General features: G+C 39.7%; 1 protein-coding gene across 1 annotated transcript in view; it reads left to right on the top strand.

Moving 5' to 3' along the window:
- Positions 1–12,666: 12,666 nt before the first annotated feature.
- kcnd2 (potassium voltage-gated channel, Shal-related subfamily, member 2) overlaps positions 12,667–15,567 on the top strand; it is a 73,552-nt gene continuing 70,651 nt past the window's right edge. Inside the window, exons 1-2 of the mRNA XM_025003652.2 lie at positions 12,667–12,717; positions 12,915–13,042. The gene's annotated coding sequence lies outside the window, so the exon portion shown is untranslated. The remainder of the gene's footprint in view (positions 12,718–12,914; positions 13,043–15,567) is intronic.

Below are 15,567 nucleotides of genomic sequence, written 5' to 3' on the forward strand. Positions count from 1 at the left end.
TTATCTTCAAATCATTATTGGTGTTCAGTGTTAAGGGGAATAAATCTGCAGGATTTTTCTCCTTATTTGCATATCACAAATGTCCAGATGCAATCACAAGATGGCAGCATAGTCAAGCTCACATCTGTATCTACAAATTCCCCTAAGAACACATAAAGAAAATCTCCATTGTTCCCAGTGAAGATTAACTACACCATCATCACCACAAGGGAGCCCGCAGAGCGAGAAAACCAGAGGCATCAGCCTCCATTGTGAGTGTAATTAATCCTGTTGGATCACGTGAAACACAAGTGGTTTCTGTTGTGAGACCCTCCTGAAGGGGAGGGAGAGCGACCCTGCTATGGCTCAAACCAACCAACCAAAGAAGGGCAGATCAGCCCTGCGCTGTGTGTGCGTGTGGTTCAGTATATCTGTGTGTGAAATGACTTTACAACCTGTGTGTGTGTTTCATATGTCCTCTGTGTTGTTTGCAGGGCTCAGTCTCATTGTGAGTCAACCATCCAGCCTCCGCACGGTGACACACCAGCACCAGAACCATTCTTCACAGAGAGGAGCCTATAATTAGATACTAATTCTTTTTTTTTTTCTTTCTGGTTCCACTGTGTCATGGTGCTTGGGGGGCCACGGTGAGGCAAGATGTAGACAGAGAGGGCATCTGATGAACAGAGGCGAGAGCTCAACTCAGGACCAGCTGGCCAAGTGGCTGGTGTGTGTGTGGCTGATGACGATGGGACCAGGGCAGGGGCCCACCCACGTCAGTCTGTCCTCCACCATCCTGCGCCTCCGGACCGGGACCCAGGCGTCTGTCCACCACAACATGTTTATCTCGAGCGGCTGCCAAGTGAGTCGTAGAAGAGACAGCTCCTCCCCGTGCAGGCGGCAGCGATCAAACTCGCCAGATAGAGGAGAAGAAGAAGAAGGAGGAGGAGGAGGAAGATGGGAAGGAGGAGAAGAGGGCACTGAGAGTTTTGTAGGAAAACAGTAAGAAAGATGGATTAGAGGAAGAGAATGGGATTTAAAGAATCCAGATGGAAGAATAGAAGACACGCACACACACACACACCCAAGTGCACACACACGCAAATACATCTGAGATAAAAAAACAGACTGCAACTGAATCTGTCTCTGTCCTAAATTCATTTGCAGAAGATAACTTCACCTTCAAAGCTTCAACATTTGTGCTGTGACGAATGAAAAGAATGCTTTTGTTTCTTTTCCTCACACACACACACACACACACACACACACACACACTAAGAAATTGGGATTATATTAGGAATAAAACTGTGTAAAGGCAAGCTCCTTTAAGCTTCTGAAGGTTGTGCTCCCAGGGTAAAAAATCTCATTCTCTAGCCCACCCTCCGATCATGCTGACTCCTGCTCTTCATCCACCATGATCCTGCCTTTTCCTTCCCCTCCTTCCCACCCTCTCCTCTTCCACCAATTTAATTTTTCCCCTTTCCCTCTTCTTAAATTCCAATCAATCAAAGCTTCTGCAGAGCCAGTGCTTTATTCCTCATCTTTCGTCTCCTGTCACCCGGTTGCCTGCTTCTTTCTTTTTACCTTTGACCTTTTCCTCTCCCTATAGATTGGGCCACCAGACATTGACATCTCGTGAAGAGGAGGGGTGGGGGGTGGTGGTAGTGGTGGTGGTGGGGGGTGACAAGGAAGACTTCCACGGCTGAACAAACAGAAAAACAAACAGGCTGAACGGATGTTTGCACAAACAAATGGCTGCCCAGCAGGTTAATGAATGGATGTTTAAACAGAGTAGAAGGAGAGATTGTTGTACTGTAGGAAATCGTCTATTAAATTTCAATCCAAGCCCGAAGGCTGTGCTGTATAATTGCTTCATGCATAGTTGATACACTGCATAATCAAACAAATACATCAGATTTCTGTATGTTTATGTAGAAACCTGCTCTTGAGAGGCCAGAGGAGGAAGATGGATTTGAGTGTCCTGTGATGTAAAAGCTTATTTGTGTCTGATTGTTCGTGTTCCTCCTTTTGAATGAAGAAACAGGAAGATGACATGTAGCTGAATCAGGACCACACTGTGTTTCATTTCTACCGAACAAAGATCAAATATTCACACCGGTGTTGCAATTTTAAGGTTTCTTCTCGTGTCTGCGCTGTCTCTTCTGAGCACAATCTTGATTAGAAATCAGATGGACTGTGGCTGCAAATTGGCTCCCTTTCGTGTCGAGGTGTAAAAACAATGCAAAGGGGATGAAAGGAGTTCCCATCGGGGCTCCGCGGCAGATTGTGTTCATGCAGCATGCAAATGCAAAAGGCACGGAGCCGATCCAACGTGGCTCAACGCAACATGCTGCTGCACTATAGATGGATTTCAGTTGATGGAGGATTCGAACGAGAGATGAATGCCAAAGACCTGCTACCTCCTCCTCTTCACCCCCACCCCCCCCAAAAAACGCAGCATTTTCTCACAAGCAACACGAGATCACACGCATTTCTCCCCCACAAACTGACACATAGAGGCTTGACCTGTTGTTTGTGAGCACACCCCAGGCAGACAGATGAAAAGAAACAGCATGATGTGAAATGGTTTGGCTCCATGAGGTGTATGACTAGCAGCAGCCGCCTGCAGCAGGAGAAATGAAGGAAAGCTGTCCTTCTGTACCAGAAGAAAAGGTATGTTCACACTTTTTTTCGCGGAGCAGCAGGGTTGTGTCAGGGGGAAAAGTCTCCGAGTCTCCATCTCTAATTGGAGCATGTCCTTCTGCCCTGTGCCTACATGGTAAAGGCTGGATGCTGAGCTAATGGATAGCCCCCCTGTGGAATGTTTCTCCTTGATGTGGGTGGATGTCAGCCCCCACGGTGAGGGAAGACTGCAGATTAGAAACAAATCAGAAGATTTGTTTGTCCTCTCCGAGTGGGGTGCGACATTCAAGGAGAGAGAAACCGGCCATTTTTGGTGATGGAGTGGCTTGATGCTGTGCAGCAAATGTGTGTTAGTGTGACTGATGTGCTGTGGGTGAGCAGGTTGAGCAGGTTGCGACACCTGGAGAGCGAACATTAGCCGGTCCAAGAGATGCCCGGGCATACTAATGCTGCGTTTGTTTTGATCAATGCCCAAATGGCAAATAACTAAGCCAAAGGCGGCGTCTTTGCGATAACACCCTTTGGGAGAAGATTTAGGAGGAGATAACGATGTTGTAATTACCTGTGCTAAATCGGAACTGTAGGTGCTCAATGAGCTATAAACAAGGTTGCTCTGCGTCCCTTGGGGTAATTGTTTCAGGAGCCTGCAACAGTCTGGTCCACTGCTGGTGAAATTGGAAAGGGTGGTATCCTGTAATTTTTCAGACCACTGAAGCGTGACCTGTGTGTGGGCTGAAACTCGGGCTGATTTGAAATGGAAGCATAACTTTTTGTTCCCTCTTGCAGTAAGACTCAAAGTCACTGGTCTCAATCAGCTTTTAACCCCCGAGATGATAGGGGCCCGTGGGTCACTGGGCACCGCCCGCACTGCTTTCTTTTACACATCAATAAGCACGCCACTTCGTATTACAGAAAATTAATCCGGTCACTACCACAGAGCTCTCGCAAAAAGCTCCTCATTGGATCGTGCACACAGGTGGTTGAATCTATGTTACACTGTGCAGAAATCCTCATTACAAATAGAAATACAACCCGCCTGATGCCCCTTGCAGACTTTTACTGTCTGTTAATATTAGCATAATGGAATTCAGAGCACACTCGCAGAAACTCACTAATTCATCACAGCATCAAGCCAGGCTAAATAATGCTACGGCCCTTGAGCTTTGAAAGGGCGATTTACTTCCAAACATTGGAGCAGATTGCTTGTGTACAGCCTAACAAGTGCTGGATATAATTACTGAATGATAATCCGAGCACACATGGTGAGACACTGTGTCCATCACTCAGGCTTGACCAAAAGAAGAAGGAGAAAAAAGAAAAACTCCAACAGGTTTATCCCCTTTCAATCTTGTTGGCTCAGTCCTTCGCCCACATCTCACCGTACAACTGAAACTCACAGCCTCAGTCAGTCTAGATGCTGTGATCTCAAGCTGATTTACAACTCCTTGCATTTCATCCTGAAAAAGTTTTTTTCTTTTCCTTTTTTTTTTTTTTACATGTCTGATGGTTTCTTTTATTAGAGTTACTGACTGAACAGTTGTGAAAAGATGTGAGGAATCACTCCAAATGTCCAACAGCAAGCTGATGCTGGGAAAAAAAGGAGAAAATGTAATATAACACATCACTGGTGTGAGGCGTGTATTGATTATAACACCCATAAAGATGGACATCATGCACACGCACAAACTGTTTTAGCAGAATTACTTAAAAATGCAGACGATGCAGGGCACTCCGTCTTCCCGGCACGCTCCCAGCCGTGATTAATAATGTGGGGCTTTCATTATTTAGAATCTTTAAACCGCATACCTCAAGATGCATTATTACATTATCGTGCAAGTCCAGGCTGCACACATGTCGAGTAAGACCATGACAGTCATCACAGTGCCCAGGAATTTAATTAGGCATGAGTGCAGGCTGCTCGTGACATCAAGTCCAGGAGCGTTTCATCAACATGTCGTCAACATTTCATGATCAATGGATGTCCCACCTTTTTCCGTTTTTGTTGTTTTTTATTGTTTTTTTTTTAAAAATCTGATGCATTTAACAGATTACTCAGAAGCATAAAATACATTTATTTAGAATATCGCAGGACAAATCTGGAGACAGAAGTGGTCACTTTCATCTGTTCCTGATTTTTCTTTTTTTTTTTTTTTTTTGATAAAAGAAAGCTCCCTGCCATATCCTATAATTAACACACTGAATAACACACGCTGGCATCTGCATGGAAGCCATGAGATGATGCGGCGCCTGTAAAAATCAGTAAAAGAAGCGTGTGACATTCTAATTATTTAAATTACAGACACTTTTTATCCCCACTTAGAAATGACTTTAATTGGTTTAAATTAAATCTGTTTTACTGCAGGATTTACAAACATCACTGATGCAAACATGTATCAGCTCCCCAATTCTTTTTAATAAGAAAGAAACTCTAATAACTCAAATATTATTGCTGTTTGAATTAGTTCAGTGTATTTTTAAACTAAAGCATTATTATTGGATAAACTATTCCTGTTGTCAGTGTTGCCCTACTAGCTAAACACAAAAATAACTGTAATGAACTGTATTGTTTTATTTATTATTTTCTCTCCATGCAGTCTCCTCAGTACTATGAGGCCTTTCTATTATGTGACTTGACGCTCTCTAAAGCCCAAAGAACGTCAGAAAATCAGTACAGTCAAACTGTCAAATCAGCATTTTTACCTTATTTAAAAGAAAACCCAAAAGGTCAAAGAGAGACAATGAAATAAACCAGAAAAATAGTTTTTCCTGAAAAAATGCGCTGAGTACTGAATGACTTTGTTGAAATTTGTTGAAGCAGCTGAACCTGAGTTGGTAAAGTGAAAAGACGGAGAACAGTAGCTAAAAGCCAAAAGTAGCTAAACACTAGCTAAAAGTTAAAAGGACAAAAACATTAGGTAGATGCTACAAAATAAGCACAATTGCTAGCTAAAAGACAAAAGTAATTTTTTTATAAAAGTTGCAAAACGCATGTGACAAGCTAAAAGTAGCAATATGGCAGCTAACAACAAAAAGTAGCCAAAGATTAGCTAAATACTAAAAGTAACAGAATGCTAGCTAAAAGTTGCACATTGGTAGCTAAAAATCAAAAGTAGCAAAATTTTAGTTAAATACTAAAAGTAGCAAAAGGGTAGCTAAAAGCAGGATAAGAAGACAAAAAGAGAGGAAGTGTGCTGAAGCAAATGTATAAATGTATTTCTTTGAGAAAAATATTTCTAAATAAAGTTAAATATTTTGAAAAGTATAAAAGTTATAAAAACCTGAAGTCATATCACCCATCTCCTGAATGAGCTGAAAGCTTTGATCTATGAATGGCTAAAATAGCACAACGTACCTAGAGGTAGTAAAATTGTGAAAAAAAAAACACGGAAAAATAAAAGGCAGGAAAGCAATAGTGTGAATGCTGAATTAGTATTCAAAGAATTAACAATTTCAGCCAAAAAAAAAACTCCAACAAAATTGGAATGAGAACTTAACTTACACCAAGTTGTGCTGTGAGTAGGCAGCCTAAAGTCTTAATAAATCTATAAATATATTTTCAACATAAGGAGCGCCCATGTGTTTTTATCACTTTGTTTCACAAAGGCTTTGTGTAAACATCATTTCAGAAGAAAATCATAATGATAGTGGGTAGTTAAAAAAGTAAAAAAAAAAACCTTAACATTCACAAAGGTTTTCACAGGTGGCTCTGCTCACAATCCTGATCTCATATTTATATAACTCTAATTAGAAATACTTGAAGAGCATCACTTTGAAAGATGCAGCTGTGAAAAACTGTTAGACATAATATTTCCTAATTAGCCATAAAAATAGTTTAATGTGCACTGTGCTAAAAAAGATGTAAACAAAGCATTGGATACTCTTTACATTGCTTTTTAAAGAAATGAAAAAGTGATGATGATGATGATGATGATGATGATGATGATGATGATGATGATGATAATAATTTATTTCAGACAAACCTTTCACCGATAGTGTAATATAAACACATAGTACATTGTAACTTTCTTGAAGACACTTCACATCGGTGATTATGAGTCTGAAAAGGAGTATGAAGAAGTATAACTTATATAATCATACCCCTTTTCCAGCTGGAATTTGTCATATTATTCTAAATTTCCAATGTCCTTGCTGACAAAATAAAATATTATTATAGTAATATTTCCTCAGCCAAATGAAAGTACTACATATACACACAGACACATTTGTACACCTAGATATATACATATTCACATATACATACACCAATACACATTTACATACATACACCCATATATACATCTGTACCGACCTGCATACACTTAGTGAAATCATACATAGAGTTTTACTTCTCAGCCAGAATTATCCCAGTTGTTCTTCCTTATACCTTTGAATGATAGCTATTTTGAGACCTTTCTTGAAATATCTCATGCTTGGACTTTGCTTCAGCTCTTTAGAGAGTTTATTCCAGATCTTCACACCAACACCAGAAATGCACATTAATTTCATTGATGTTCGAGCCTTCAAAGTTCTAAAGTTTAGGTTTTCTCTGTAGTCATATCCCCCCACTCTATCAGAAAATAATTTTTGAATATTTTCTGGCAAATTTTTTTTTTTTCCTGACTTTAAACATAATCTGTGCAGTTTGAAACTCTACCAAATCAGTGAGTTTCAGTAGATAAGAATCTATGAATAGATTGTGGGTATGACAATAAAAAAATCATGACTGACTTTTAAATACTTCTGAGTTATTTCACTCATTTGACTATTTTGTTGTGACTTGGTGGATTATTCCCGGATTTAACTCATTCTGCACATTTACAAAACCTGCTTTTTTGGATAGAATTAGACCTACTGGAGCTTCTTCAAGCAGCTACAAACTGACTGTGTTGCACTCACAGCCCACAAGTTTTTATTGTATGCTTTATAATCTGGACTGAAACACGTCATCAGTGATTGCTTTTGTTTTTTTTATGTCTGATTTACATTCACAATGTTCTGTTTACAATACACAGGCATCTATTTGTTTCGCTGCTCATCATTTTCAGGTGAAAGTTGTCTGATCTCTTGGACTTGCAGTAGGAGTGGACAAACCTCTGGGTGGGCTTCATGCTGCTGTCTCCCTGTGGCGGCGAGAATATGAGTCCTGTCTGGAGAGACTTGTCTCTTGCTGCTGGTCACCATACTAATTTATTTATGTATGTATTTTATTACTTTGGTTTTGTTTTCTAATAAAAAAAATAAAATTTTTCCAAGCTTCTTGTGTTCAGTCTCCATTTTTGTTGCAGTCCTTTAAGCCCAGTCCTCAAAACTGATGCAGCTATTTGGAAAATCTACCATCGACCCGACATCGATGGCCTTATTTTTTTGCATTCAGCTCTGACACATCGTGTAATGGACTCAAAGAGACCTCTAAACACAACCCGGAGCACTAAGCTTTTAGAAGCGGATCCTTTCATTTCTGTGGGTGAAGATTTTTTTTTTTTTGAATCCAGCTTATTTTTGCACCATGTCTCATGGATGTTTGATGAGACTTCATCCTGATTAATTTGGATTCCACTTGAACTTTTTCTTTTCTTTTTTTTTTTTTTGGTCATGTTCAGCTGACCATTTACTGTACTGTCCAAGGATGTTCTACTGCTGAAAGAAGCACAACTAATACAGTTGGAGCATCATAGATGTATGTGATGGCCAAACCCATGGCCACACTCCACTAAAGTCAGTAACTCTCGTGCACCCTAATTCATTCATAAAACATATCAAAACTTTATTTTGTAATAAAATGTTGATTTAAATACATTAATGCTATTTGTAAGCGCGCACATTTAGTTACTTGTATTTTTTATCAACTCATGCTCATTGTGGTTTGTGCTTGTGGTTAATTCTTTGTTTGTTTTACCTGCTTCTTACCTGACATGGTTCCTGGGAGTTACCTGACAAAAGATGGTGGCCAGGGCATGGCGCACCTAAAAACACAGGGGATAATTGGACTGCACCACTAGTTCCTGCTGGGGAGGGGGAACTTGAATTTGCTTTGTTTAAATAAGTTTTTGCATTTGATTTAATATTTGAATTTAAAGTGTAATATTTTTGATTTCCTTCTTTTGTGTTTAGTTTATTAGCAAACTTAACTGTACTGTGTTGGTTGTTTTGTAGTTGGTGACTGTATTGTGTTTAGGTATCCCTATTGTTTGTAATGGTCTGATCAGCCAGTCTATATATACCCTTGTGCCTCATTTAGGAGGGTCAGTTCTGTTTTGTTGGCACAGCCAGTTAGTTTGTTCACATTTGTTCTGCCTGAGTTCAGTTGTTGTTCTTTTGATCTTTTTATGAGCTCAGTATTTAGTATAGGAAAAACTTTTTTGGGGGAGTTAAAATAAAAACCTTATTTTTTCTACTCGGTCCACGACAGTGTATATGTCTGTGGAATGCAACAGCTACAGGTGAGAGGTACTCATCAAACTAATTTCATTTTACACATCTGTAAAAGTAAAGCCGTAAAGGTGTAAGGTTTTGGTGCCATCTTGAATTGGGTTGACTCCAAAATTAATGGTTTGAGTATGTATTAAAGATGATCCTCTACAACAACATCAAAAGGTGAGGCCAGTATCTGTAAAAGTGCCAGAGTTATAGTCATTTTTCCTTTTTCTAAAGCCAGTTGGCTGTGGCTGTCAGACAGAGTTGACTCTAATATTTAATGGCAACGTTTTAAACAATGATCTTGTGTGATCAATTAACGCTCAGAGTACAAGCTGATGATGACTCTCAGCTTTTACCATGACAAGTTTTAGATAAGTAACTACAAAACTGACTGATTTTGAGCAATTTTCTTCTTGTTTTCTTAGGTCAGTTGACCAGTGTTGGTCATGTTGAATTGGTTAAATATACATCCAATGATTACTTTCTAAAAGTTCATTGAAACTGCCCATAGGTTCATAAAATATACAAAGACACAAACACAGGCAAAAACATTATCACCCACCTTTTACTTATTTTTTTGTGGTGGATGCTAAAAATGCTTCATGATAGTCTAAAACAAAACACAATAAAAGAAACAACCTTTAAATGACAAATGAACAATAAAATTTTGCCCAAGACATTAAATTAAAAATAACTAAAACTTTGTTAAAAGTCTTCAGCTGCTTTTTAAAGGAATAAAATCAGCCGATACAACTAAAAATAAGGGAAGTTCATTTCAGAGTCGAGGTGTGACTGCCTGCTTGAAAGGATCGATCCCCTCGGGTTTGAAATCCAGTCTGAGGAAAGCACTGAAAATCTCTGGTAAGATGACCTGAGAGTCTGAGAGGAAGTTTGAGTCTTTACCAGCTCAGTAATATACTGAGGAGTCTGACTATGCAAACCCATAAAAATGAAAAACAGAGCTTTAAAAATGAGTTGTAAAAGTAACCACTGAAGAAACATTAAAACAGGAGTCATATGACTTTGCCTGTGTGTTCTCGTCAGGAGTCTTGCTGCAGCGTTTTAGACTAATCAAAATGTATATATTTTTTTATTTAGACAGAAAAAAAGAACAATATAAATAAAAAGAAATAAAATCATAAATAATAATAATAATGTTCTGACACCAGTCTTCTTAATTTAGAAATATGTCTAAAACAGAAAAAAAAAACAGTTTTTGGACCAGCGGTTGGAAATGAAGTTCTGAAGTCACTAATTGGTCAAAAACAACACATTTCTCTGATTTGACTGGAGTCTAAATGGTTTATCTGTTGCTTAGTTTGTGAAATCACACTGCCAGGGGTGATGATTAGACATTCTGTCTTATCAGAGTATAGTTAAAGGTAGTTATTTAAACATCTTTAATGCCTGATAAGCACTCAAGCAAATTTGACAGAAACTCAGTATCCTTAAACAATCCTTTATTTATATATATATATATATATATATATATATATATATATATATATATATATATATATATATATATACAATGCCAATTTACAACAAAATTCATCTATGCAAAAATTAAAAACAAATCAAATCCAGTTAACAGTCAGTTCAATTCTTATTACAGTATAATACATTCACATACAGTACATTATGAAGTTATCTAAGTAACAAAGCCAACAGATTGGGTTGAATCTACTTTCTGTTACAATCCTCCACCCTGAGCTGCACAGAGGCGACAGTGGAAAGGAACAACTTCCTTTTAAGAGAAGAAAACGCCAGCAGAACCAGAACTAGAACCAGGCTCAGGATAGGAAGCCATCTGCTGGGATTTGAGAGGACCGGAAAGAGACAGACAAACACAGGACTGGTCCAGGAGGACTTTCTATGAATGAAAGACAAAGAAAAACACAGGTTAATGACAGCAATAACTGTATGGATAAACATGGAGAGTGGAGAGAATAAAGACAGCAGCAGAGAGAGGAAATGTGTCAGTTAATCTATAGCAGCAGAACTAAGGGATGACTCAGGAAACCCAAGCCAACCCTAACTATAGCATTTATCAAAAAGGAGAGTCTTCACCCTATTCATAAAAGTAGACATGGTGTCAGCCTCATGGATAAGAACTGGAATTTGGTTCTACAAGAGAGGAGCTCTGCTTCCTGTTCTACTTTTAGAAACTCTAGGAACCACAAGTAAACCTCCAGTCTGAGAGCAAAGGGCTCTGTTAGGAAAATATGGAACAGGATGACCTCATTCTCTGTAGCTTCATCAAGCTGATGATGTTATGTGGCTCTGTCTTGAACCGAACTTAGAGCCACAGATGTCTAGTTGAAAAGGGCATATGTTGTCCCCGTTTCTGTAACCGATACTTAAACAACTTCTTTTACACAACATGGGAGGGGTTAGGAGGAGCTTACATTTATGCTATTATTCCCAGTGGGTCCTGTTAGGCTAAATACTTCAAATCCATCAGAAAGGGCATAATTAATCTGGTTCATTTGAATGAGGCGATAAGTCCTGTGTGTATTAAAGCATTATAGCGAGGTGATTGGCAGCTTGTCTTTTAGCCTCCAGGTGAGTGTTAGACAGGGAAGGAAAACGAGACAGAGATCACATGTGCTCGTGTGCTAATGTGTATGCCCATGTGTGCATTTATCATCTGTGTGTTTACAGTCCTGGCAGGGAGAAGGACAATTTAGAGCAGGGAGGGGTGTATATGTGTGACAGGGGGGTTGCAGCTCAGTTTTGTCTGCTGTGATCCAGTCCCAGCTGCGTCTCATTAACTGCTGTCATTTTAATCCTCTTAGTCAAATCCCATAATTTTGTCCATCAACAAAAACATAAGCAACGGGGCAATGATTAAGCAACTATCCAGGCCGAAGGAAGTGACAGCGAGTCAACACCAGCCGGCCCGGTCGCTTCCATCCAGACATTATGTAAAACAATCTGGGGGTCTTTGAACTACTTGATGCAGAGCTATGGTTAATCTGCTGTGCATTGTGCAGATTTCTAAGAACTTGAAGGATTTGTTATTTGCAGCTTTGTTCAGCTGCACATGATCTGCGGGATAAAAAAAGCAGCTCGGTTACTTTACGTTCCTCTCTGGATTCCTGCAGTCAGTTTTAAGTTTACCCGTGTGAATTTATTCAAAAATCTATGACTGATTCAGTGTCTGCCTCCCTCTGTGGCCGAGCACTCCCCCCGCACCCTCCCCTTCATGATGAAAGCTATTTTCCTCTCTTTCCTCACACTGACAGCTGGTGTGTGCTCCTCACCAACAACACTTCAGCTCAGACCAGCTCTATGTATAGATCGCGCTCATTGAAAATAACTATTTTAGCAGCCCTTGCCGCAATGAATTTACTGTATGTGCAACATGAGGCTACACTTTGCTTCTCACGCAAATGTTTTATTTTCTTTCTCCAAACGAATTCTATAAAGCTGCACCGACTCATTCAGGCGCATTAAAACCTTCCTTTTTTTTTAGTGATGAGAAACTCGACAGGATTGTCCAAATGTCAAGCTATCCCCTGAGAGGAATTGTAATGTACACAGAGCTTGTGGTTACTTTTAATTGTGACATTTATGAGATATAGAAGAGCAACATTTGTTCTCCCTTTCCTCCTGTGCCAAATCCAGCCAGCCAGAGGATTCTTTTTATCCGTGAGAGGGAGTCGTCCATTAATTGTGAGTATAACCGGTGAATCGATCTGTCAGGTAGTATTTTCCCAAGCTGCAAATTAGTTTCCCTGGAAGCTGTTGGACTAAGTCGGAGAGAGAGCTGCACGATGTCTGTGCCCTGTGTATGGTAATTCCACACACAGCTTTTCATGATGACTATAAAGTTCAAATAAATATACTGCAATTACCATATTTTTCCTCAGTGTATTGGTGCTTTTCGGTGACTGCCTCTACCAGGAGTTAGGATGGGCTTCACTGGTTTGTTCCACCTTATGTCATCCTCGGCCAGGAAGCAAGATTAAATTGGTTCTGCTCAACTATTTTCTGTCAGGTAAGAGTAGATGGTTCTGCTTCAAAGAAAAGGGCACTTTGTGACCAAACTATTCTTTCAGCCAGTGGCGGCTCCAGCATGTAAGGTGCCTTGGGCGAGCCACTCCCTAAGGAAAAATGCTATTACTGATATCTAAAATAGTAATTAGAGAGACGAGAGCGATTTGATTATATATTGGGATGGTCTGTTCTTCCCCCGTGCAATTTGATCATATAGTAAAATGGCCGGCCATGCACTGTGCCACCTTGTGTGAGCAAAGAGGCAGAGGTTGAGAGAGCATGTGCAAGAAAAAAGCTTGCACGGGACACATTATTGTTTATTGTTTACTTAGATTAATATGCATTTCACTGCATTCTTGACTATCTGGTACAAAAACAAAATAACTCTATAATATATCCTCTCAGTTTGAATAGCAAATAGGCATTAATTTTGAGTGTAAAATGAAATAAAATGACTAGAATTATACAGCTATTAGCGTAATTTATAACACAAACAAAATATTTAAAAAATTTTCACTTTTTTTTACAATTATTTGTGGGGGTTTTTAGTTTTTGCCTCTGCTGACCACATCTCTGTCAAAAGGGAACCTATCCTCTCCCCCGTTTCCGTCTTCCACAGCCGTGGTTGACACTTTCTCAGGAGTAAGCAGGGACTGGACAAACAAATAAGCAACAGAAACCTTGTTCAGGTTGCAAAAAGAAAACTTTTTATTTTTCAAGCACAGGTGCCACCCCGAATAAGATGCCGCCCTGCGCGGTGAGCCGTGTCGCCTATATATTACTGCATACAGCAGCAATTTCGATCTTCTGAAGTGAGGTTTAATGGAAATGTCTTGAAGAAAATAATATTTTACTTATTGTAGATAACTTATTGAATGGCCTCAGTTAAAGAAACAGAGTTTGACTTTGATCAAACTGACGAGCTAACGGCTGGTCAGAGTGAGGCCAGGACCAAAGTGGATTGCTGCCATCTTTAAACAACACCTGTTAATTTCACATTACACAGTTATTCCAGCAAAAATATATTGATACACGTGGTGTAAGTATGCTGAGGTAGCTCGGGGGTCTTGTAATCCCGAAGCTGCAGGTTCAATTTCAGGAAGGGTATCAGGTGTAAACAATCGCCAGATCTTTTATACAAGTTGTCTCACTGAGGTAACCACACTTGTTGTAAGTACACCAGGATGTGTTGCAAGTGCCACAGCTAGCTGCTGTTCTTATTTGTGCTTGGAAATAACCACAGAAGTCAATGTAAATAACAGTATAATCAAAAATTAACAGTATTTTAAAGGTTCATAAAATAGTGTTGCATGAGTCGCTATAAAATTGTTAAGATTAGAATGGTTTTACGATGACAGCAATCTACTTTGCTTTTGTATCCACGTTGTCTAGCCATCAGCTCTTTAATCAAGTCAGAATTAAACTCTATTCTCCAGACTGAGGTTGTTCAAAGAGCTATCTACAACAGGTGAGATACTGATTGTTCCTAACACCACTTCAAAAGATAAATTTAAAACAGAAATCTGGAAGCAGATGCACACTCATGTACACACACACACAAAAAAAACCCCAACGCCATTCACAAACAGTTTCAGAAATAAAAAAAAAAAACAAATAAAAAAAGCACGCAGGGAGTTGCTCATGCACTCACACAGTGTAAACACACACAGACCTCACAGTCAGACATTAGTGGAGTGTCAGAAGTCTGTCATTTCTTGTTTGGAAGATGTGAAGGCATGGACCGGATTTGCGACCTTTGTTGTGACTGTAAGGCGTGTTTCTCCCTCTTTGGAGAAGATGATTAATTTCTGTTATTTACATTACTGCCCTGAAGGCTTCTCAGTGGGCCTCATGCATTTGTCATTTCCACTGCGCTGTTTTTCAAATGGAAATGAAATAGAATGTGCAGCCTCCTGGGTCTGCCGCACCAAGACTCTTTTAAGCAGGGAAGACGCAAATAAAAAAAAAAAAAAGAAAAAGGAAAAAAAAAAGAAAGAAACAACTATTTGCTCATAATAAAACGTCCGTGTCAACACGGTGCTGCAGCACACATACACACTGCAGTCTTTTGACTCTGGTAAACAACACTCTCTCTCTCTCTCTCTCTCTCTCTGAATGCTCCTGCTTAATTAGAGCTCTGATTGGATGTGTACAGCCCATAAACCAGTCGTAACACTGGTGCAATTCAGCTGCAGATCTGCGCTGGTTCTTATCATTGCTTAATAGCCTGCAGGATGAAGAACATCCTCAGCTGTCTGTCTCTGCATTTCCACACACACGAGCATCTTGGTGAAACAACTTGTGAATCTCTGTTCACGCTGGTCTCACTTCCTCCCTCTTTCCTCTCGCTCTCTCTCTCTCTCTCGCTCTCCTCCACAGTTCAGGGCTCAGTTCTTTTTCACCTCTTGGGAATGTGGCGATGGAGTAAAAGAGAAGTGAGAGGAAGAAACATGGAGTTAAAAGGGAAAGTGAAAAAGACTCAAAGGTGTCCTGAGAGCTCCCTCCCCCCTCCCCCCCCCCTCCTTG

The sequence above is a fragment of the Kryptolebias marmoratus genome, linkage group LG11 (genome assembly GCF_001649575.2).
Source record: "Kryptolebias marmoratus isolate JLee-2015 linkage group LG11, ASM164957v2, whole genome shotgun sequence".
In the NCBI taxonomy this organism is placed as follows: domain Eukaryota; kingdom Metazoa; phylum Chordata; class Actinopteri; order Cyprinodontiformes; family Rivulidae; genus Kryptolebias; species Kryptolebias marmoratus.